We start from the raw sequence: 8,525 nt of genomic DNA on the forward strand, positions 1-8,525 counted from the left end.
GATGACCTGACATTTGCTTATAGTAACATACCCACTAATTGTCAGCTAAATAGAAAAAATTGTTCGTGAGAGTAAAAATATCTTAAGGAAATGATAGCTTCAAGAAATTTATAATGTAAAAATCCTCTGGGTAAAAAAAAATGGTGTGAGAATTGGCACCTAATGAATTATTATACAGTAAGATAAAATAGACTTTAGGATCTGATAGAAATAGCTCCGTATGAATTGGGCGTCTGCTGATGTTAGGCACTGAACTTGACATTGCATTTGTTACCTCATTTATCCACACACTAACCCTTCAGAGTAGCTGCCACTCCTCATTATGCAGATAAAATGAAGAAGCAATTGAAGAAATAGGGTTCAATGAGGTTGAATGATTTGCCAAACCTGGGATCAGAAGCTATATTTTGCCTGACTCCAAAGCTCAATTTTTTTGAGCATGGGAAAGACACTTTCTTAAATTCTATCTCTCCCCATGTTATTTGTTATGACATAAACAAGGAAAATGTATATTTGGTGAGGCATCCTGTTAACACTGGAATCACTTATCACCTTGATCATGATAAAAATATAGAATTAAAAACAAATTTTGTATCACTACCTTTAAACATTTCCAGCCAAATCCTTTTGGTTACTTGAATTTTGATACAAATGTGAGTTTTCCTGAGGAAATAAAACACCATACTTTTGGGGGGTAGGGGGCTCAAAACAAATTGAGAAATGAGATGGAAAGTAAAGTATATGAAAAATCAAAGTCTTTTTTTCCTTTCTTTCTTTTTTTAATTTTGTTTTAACTGATAAAAACTAAATCTAAGGGCCAAATACTCTTGGGAAACAAACCACAGCATTAGTGAAGACCACCTACCCAGTCAAGATATTATGGGCCACTGGTGTTAGGAAGAGCCTGCTCCCAGGAGCAAGAGTGAAAATCTGTACTGGAGGCTAAGAGTTCTCAAGAGGAAAAATGGTACCAAATTCTTAATTTTGAAATTTGTTCATTAGATGAATCACTACACCTGCTGAGAGCAGAGTTGAAGGGCAGAGAAAGGGTAGTTCTTGCAGTAATAATACCATCTTCAAAAATCCCAGCATTCCTCTCATTTCTCCTACCTCACTGGGCTGAGCTTCTAAAACTGACCTTAGGTCTCCCTCACCGGGCAAAGAGCAGCCTAGAATGATCTGGGCACCAGTGTCCAAGACAATTCTTTACCAGTGGCTCAAAGAAGAATCACTGCTTCTTTAAGCATCTTCTTGGGACCAGTCATGGGAAAGACACATTCTACCCCGAGAAAGCTCTAAAATAAGGGCCCATTACTTAAATCTACTGCATAGCTATTCTGTTCGAGGTTGAAAATGTCCTCTCTCTTCTTTCCCCCTTCCCCAAATATGTCCAATTTTGTTATTATTTTTCTTTCTTTCTCCACTTTATTTTTCAATGCAACATATCACTAGTTCTGTAAGGAAATTTAATGCTATTATTAGGAAATCTAATAACATATATAAATGCTACAATAATAAACGCCAGAAAACTTCAATAGAAGCCCCCTTTTGCTTTCAAATTCACAGGGAGAAGTTAAAAGCTATATCTATTGAGCTTCAAAAGAATTAATGTTTAAAATCTAATATTTTTGACAATATGTATGCAATGTTAGAAATGAAAAGAAACTCTCCTTTTTTATTATACTCAATCTATGTGAGAGTTTTTTTTTCTTTCAATTATTTGGATTCGTGAGAATAGGTAGTGTTTCTCTGGTACCTCATACATTCTATTATTGTAACACAAGAGGGGTTATGTCTTTCCTTTCAGAATTCAAAAAGGTAACAGGGCACACAAGATTATAACCACACTGTCCCCCACATATACTAACTTTTTAAGAAAACTGGAAATTCCTCAGATTTTAACAAGTATTTCCAGGTGAATATTTTTGAGTTCATTATTTAACATCAGCTAAACCTATAATAAAGTTTCAGTTGTTTCTAAGTGAAAGAAGAAATGTTAATTATCTATGACTGTGAGATGGATCAACCTAAATTTTGGCAGCTTAAAACAACAGACATGCATTATCTCACAGTTTCTGTTTTGGGCATCTGAGAATACTTTTTTTCTGGTTAGTTCTGCCTGGCTCAGGGTCTCTCCTGTGGTTGTATTCCAGTGGTCCTCCGGGTCTGTAGTGACCTAAAGCCTGGAAGATTCATTTCCAAACTTTATTCATATAGTAGGCTGTCTATTTTATTATCTATCTATCTATCTATCTATCTATCTATCTATCTATCTATCTATCTATCTATCTATCCATCCATCTATCTATCTATCTATCTTTTGCTGTTGGCCAAAGATTTTTCTACAGACTACATGTGTGTCCTCATGGCACAGCAAATAACTTCCCTGAGGGTGGTGCTCTGAGAGTGACATCATGTTGTCGCTATGTCCTAATTTCTGAGTCACACACCATTGCTCTGTCATATTCCATTTATTGTGAATGAGTCACTGGGTCCAGTAACATTTGCAATGAAGAGTATTACACAAGGATCCAAATACCCAGACACGGATCACTGCGGGGCATCTTAGTAGACTGGCTTCCAAAAAGGACGATGGGAGAAAGTTTCTTATTTTTTCACTTTTACCAGGATGCCACAGCTTAGCCCCAATTAATCAGAATTTGTTTACTTAAATTTAGTAGAGGGAAATCTTCAGCAAAAGGATTAATACAATCCACCTACCATCTCTGGGAGCAGAAGCTTCCCATGCATAGCTTTTTAATTTCCATTTGTTCTGTGAGTTCCGGGTTCTTGACACTTTACTGCTATGTAGACAATGAGCTATTTGATCATCTATTTACCATGTATAAAGTTATGTAGTTATTTTGCAGAAAGACATTTTAAACCTGTGCCATCGTGGCTAATACCATGTCATAGAATTGCTTAGGTCTAAGAAGTCTGTTTTTTTACTTATGGCTTTCATCTTGCCATCATATTTATTTCAACCAAAAAAGCATTTACAACACATTCCTGAGACAGAACTGGTGTGGAAGCTTCTGCAGCCTGTGTCCCCCAGGGCTACCGTGAGGCCAAGGTCTCTTCCATATACTCCTCACTGTCTCTCCTCCACTTGTGGATTCTATAAACTCAGGTTTCCTCATAATATAAGAAACCATCAAAAAATGCCCTGTCATAATAACATCACCTTGAAACTCATCAAGTATTTCTTCATATAGTTTATACTTAAGCCCAAGGACAAGCTTTATAAGGCTACTTACCCTTTCCTTGGCTCTGAATAGAATAGTTTGAGGCAGCTAATTATTGATCTTTTGCTGCCTACCAAAGCTTGGTGTGAACAATTTAAAGACAGAATGTCAGAAGCACTCCATGGCACACATGAAACATAGCTTCCCTGCGGTTTAAAAGCAATTATACCAAGGTCTAAAGATTTACAGAGAAACTCCAGGTTCTCTCTAAAATGGAATCCTTGTCTCAGCTGCTCTTAAGCATTAAGATCTCTGCAGCCACTGGCACCTGTGACAGGTTTCACTGTCCACATTTCCTATGCAAGTGTGTTTCTAAGTCAAGAAGCAACAATCTCTGATCTGCCTGAGCCCACTGAAGGCTTTCACAGTGTCCAGCATTCTTTGTTGAGACCCTTCTAGACTTACCTCCATGATAAGTTTGCTTTCCCATAGAGCCATACATCATAATTTGCATTGGTACACCCACATTAGAATATCACATGTCCTGAGTCTTAAAGATGCTAGCTCCTGCCACGTCAGTTAAGAGCTGATTGGATGTAAGCCATTATAGACCTCAACATATCTTGCTACAAAAACACATGATATAGTCCTAGAGATTCTCTATGTGTTTGATATTTTTCTCTCCAGTTTTTCTACTCACATCTTATTTCTCAATGTTTCCAACAAACACATCAAATGTTGGTATCTTTAAAGTTCTCCCCCAAAGGACAGAATCCCTCAAAATGATGAGATGCCTGCCTGGATAGGTGTGATTGCATTCTTTTTGCCAAGAGGCTGGTTCCCAAAGACATAAATGGAAATTAAACAAGATGATCATGTCCAGCTTATCTTTCCAAATTTACCACCTAGAAAAGACTTACTAAGATTGTGTGTGAGTTAGCAAATAGGCAGACATCAGCTACAAGTGGATTACACTGATTGAATAAAGAAACACAAAGAAACACAACCACAGTGAAGAGAAATCTCACTCTTTTTACTCTGTGATTGAGAAGTTCTCTTAGATGTAATAGAGACTTAAAGGAGTCAGAAATCTTTTATCTTAGGAGAATGTGAATGTTGACCGTTGTTGTGAAAGTGTGTTTGTGACAACTAGAAAATGTCTACTGTGGTACTTGGGAAGAGATGAACACATTGGCCAGGAAAGAATCAATTTTGTCAGAGAAATGTACTCTTCTTCCTCACCTGCCTTTATGCCGCACAGCATAGTGATCTGGTTTCAAACCCCCTTTTCTTTTCCTGAACCATCTTTCTTAAAGGTCAGCAACAGTCTTCTGAAAGCCAAATCCAACAAACATTTCTCAGTTCTTTTCCAATATGATCTCTCTTTGATATTTGAAACTTTGCTTGTTGAAATGGTCTTTTCGTTTCCCCCAATATTTCTTTTTCAAACCTCTCTTCTGCCTTAGATTCCTTAACCCTACATTTTCCAGGTTCTTTGGTCATGTGTCTTCAGGTTCCTTCTCCTTCTCCTGCTCGGTGACATCCTTAGGTGTCTGCCCCCATCTCCGTTGTCTTCTACCCATCCACTGTCTACCTGGGTAGGGGGCTCTTCTTCGTGGTTTCTGCAACAATCTCCCTGAGAGTAATTGAGTGTGCTACATTTTTAGTCTCAAACTGAACTCCCAACTTTCTACTGGACATAGAACATACATATATTTTCCATATTCAAAGTAAATCTTTTTCTTTTCATTTTTTCTACCCTATCCTACTCTCTCTTCTGGAACCTGCTTTTCTTCCTGTAGTCCTTACCTTCACGGATCAGCTCCTCACTCTTCCTGTCACTCAGGCAAGAAACAACACAATCATCTTTAGTTGCCTCATTTTCCATGGTCATCTGGGCAGGTTGGAGACTGTTTATCTTAGGGATTTCTTATGCACTGGAATTAGCTAGACCTGGGTTCTGTCCCAGCTCTATAATTGCTAGCGAGGACTCTAGCCACTTAAACTTCTCTAATCTTCAATTCCTTCATCTGTGAAACAGGCTTAGTGAATAGAATGTACCTCAAAGGGATATTATGAGATTTAATGAAATAAATGTGCAAGGATTCCTTAATACAGTGACGGATACAGAGGCGTAAGGCCGCACACATTTAGCTACTTGTTCATCTAATTCTGGATTGTCTTCCCCTCTTTATTTCCCCTGCTACTGTCTTGGTGATTTCCTTTTCTCATGCACATTCCTGACTGGTCTCTTTTTCTATAGTTTCTCTCACTTTAAATCCATCATTTAGACTGTCACAAGCTTTATCTTACTAAAGTCCAGGCCCATCATGCCACACTCTGCTGCTTCAATGACCCAGTGGCTCCCTTAGTTTAGAAAATAGTGTTCAGTCCTTAGCACAGCATCTGGGCTCTCAGTAATCTGCTCACTACTTGCTTCCCTCCTCACGCATGCAGGCTGGAGGGACACTGGTCTTGTCTCTGAATGTACTTTCATAAACTCATGGCGTTTTTTACCCCCTTCAAAAGAATGATCTCTCAGCCTGAAATTCTTAAACTTTTCAAGCTTCAAATATGGGCTAAATTCCTTTCCCATCTGCTTAATTAGCAAAATTTCTTCTTATTGTTCTCATAATTTTTTTAGCCTCATCCTGGTGGTTTATATGTTCATCTCTGCAACCTCATTAAGTTCCTTAAGAGCAGGGACTATATCTAATTCTTTGAACTCAGTCATCATATATCACATGGCCCAGCCAGGTGATTAGAAGACACTGAAATGAATTTATAACTCTAATAAGCATTCTAAGTTAGGATTCTACTCCACAAAACAGTTCATGGTTGTGATCTCTATTTGCCTCTATACTTCAATGGTACTGAGCGAACAATGCATGGCCTGTTATAGGCAGCCTATTATGGGCAGCCTGCCACATGGGCACAGAGGAAAATTGGGAGGCCTGTTTGCCGCCATGGCATAGTTAAAATGTAAAACATGAAATCTGAGATATAACTGCTAGTTATAATAAGTAAACAAAACCACATAAAATTTTTAATTAAAATAGTAAGAACAGTTATAGCAAGGATCCAGATGGACATACTTTTCAGAAATTATTGTAGGTTTCTCACACCCTGAGAATCATCAGTTCTAACTTAGAAACAGGTATGGTTTGAAGAAACTACTTAGTATCACATAATCAACAGATCTCTTTTTTGTGTTCATGCAGTTTTATTTCACAGTCTTATTTGTTTCTTGGTTTTATTGAAGTTCTGGGCCAAATGTGAACCCTGTTGAGTTAATGAACAAAAGCATCCTTTGCTAGCTCTGCTGAAACTTGACTATAGGCTATTTCACAGTGAACACACCTCAGATTCTTAAGCCAGGTGCCAATATGCTCTGCATTATTCATAGAGAGAATTAAGAAAGGCATCTCACTGTGATGGATTGGAAATGTTCCAAGTTCTTCAATGCTTGATAAAGTAATATTTTCATTTTCAAAATAAATGAAACCTCCATTCACTGGATTGAAGCACAATTTGTCCATTTAAGTCTCTGCTCCTGAGTGGCTAATGCATCCATAATTTCTCCTGGGCTTCTAATGTCCTAATTGCAAGACCCACACACAAATATAAATCTAATAAACAAAAGAAACTTTTGACTTCAATGTAAGTAAAATTATAGTGATTTTCAAAATCTAAAGTCCATGCTTATATAAGAACAGGAAAATATGAAAAAGAAAGGAAAACCTGATTTTATTATCCAAATGTATCTACCCTGTGTATTATTATATTTTAGGTGTTTCCTTATGCATTTTACAACCTTTAGTTATAATTTGATAAATGAGTAGAATCTTTATAGAATCATATCATTTAGTCATTCATTTTAAACATTTTATATTAATAAAACTTTTCATACACAAAATTTAACAGTTTTAAAATAGTTCATCATATAACTGTATCATCATATGACCAGTCCCTATGGTTGGGTATCTGGGAGCCTCTTAAGGTTTTCGCCATTATAAATAATCATGCACTAAATGGTTTCATGATGTAAAACTTTTCTCCCACATCATACAAACAGAGACCCATTTCCTGAGGGGAATCTACTTTATTACCTTGTTGAACTTGATATCCTCCATACAGTTGAGCACACAGGAGCATGGACTTAAACACCACTTCATTTTTGTGGAATTGTCTTTGGTTCAAGAAAATCGTATCACCCGGGGTAAGACAATCTTTGCCTCACCATTTTGTCTGGACTTTTCATTTAGGCTGCCAAGCTAGTGAATAACTTTGTTCATTGAGGGAATCTGCTTCAAATGACAGAGAAAAAGAGTTTTGGATACCTCATTTAATTTTTGCCTTGCTTGAAATGTGTCCTATGCCACTCTTTTCAGGTATTTTAAGCTATTTAAGTAGTTATTAAATTATTTTACCTTAGGCTAGTTTCAGTGTGAATAAAATTATAAGCCTGAAGTAATCCTGACTAATGAAAATGAAACTTCCTTGGGATGTTCACAAGACTGCTGAATATTAAACCCCAGACTCCCCTTCTTCCCATGAGGAAAATGATAACACAGAGACCACGCCTCCGCAAAAAAAAAAAAAAAAAAAAACAGGAACAAGCTAAGAGCTTCCTGCAGAAAAGTGCAACACTAGTTTCATTAAGGCTGATGGAAAACTTCATGACACCTTCATGCACTCCTCCTGCCCCAACACCAGGAGGTACATCAAATGCATGGATACCAATACAAAGTTATAAGAAACACAAAGAACAGAATACACGACCCAATCAAATAAAACAAAATTTTTCAAAACTTTACCTAAAGAAACTGAGCTATGTGAATTACCTGACAAAGAATTTAAAATAACTTTTATAAAGAAATGAGAAAATGAAACTTTGGTCTGATGGTTTAAAACTATGGTCTGATAGAATAAATGAATATTTATTCAAATTTGTCTTTAAGCAAATAATAGCAAACCAAATCCAACAGCACATTTAAAAAGATTGTAAACCACAACCAAGTGACCAGGATTTATTTTGGGAGTCAAGAATGGTTTAACACATTAAACTAATAAATGTCATACTACAATGACAGAATGAAGGATAAAAATCACAAGGTCATTTAAATATATGCAGAAAAAGCATTTGATGAAATTCAACACCCTTTCATGTTAAAAACATTTGTTGAACCAAGAATAGAAGGAAATGGAAGGAACATAATAAAGGTAATATATGAAAAGTCCACAATTAACCTCATGATCAATCAATGGTGAAAAACTGAAGTATTTTGCTGTAAGACCAGGAAGAAGACATGGATGGTCATTTTTGCCTCTTAGATTCAA

Source organism: Ictidomys tridecemlineatus, chromosome 14 (genome assembly GCF_052094955.1).
Source record: "Ictidomys tridecemlineatus isolate mIctTri1 chromosome 14, mIctTri1.hap1, whole genome shotgun sequence".
Lineage (NCBI taxonomy): Eukaryota > Metazoa > Chordata > Mammalia > Rodentia > Sciuridae > Ictidomys > Ictidomys tridecemlineatus.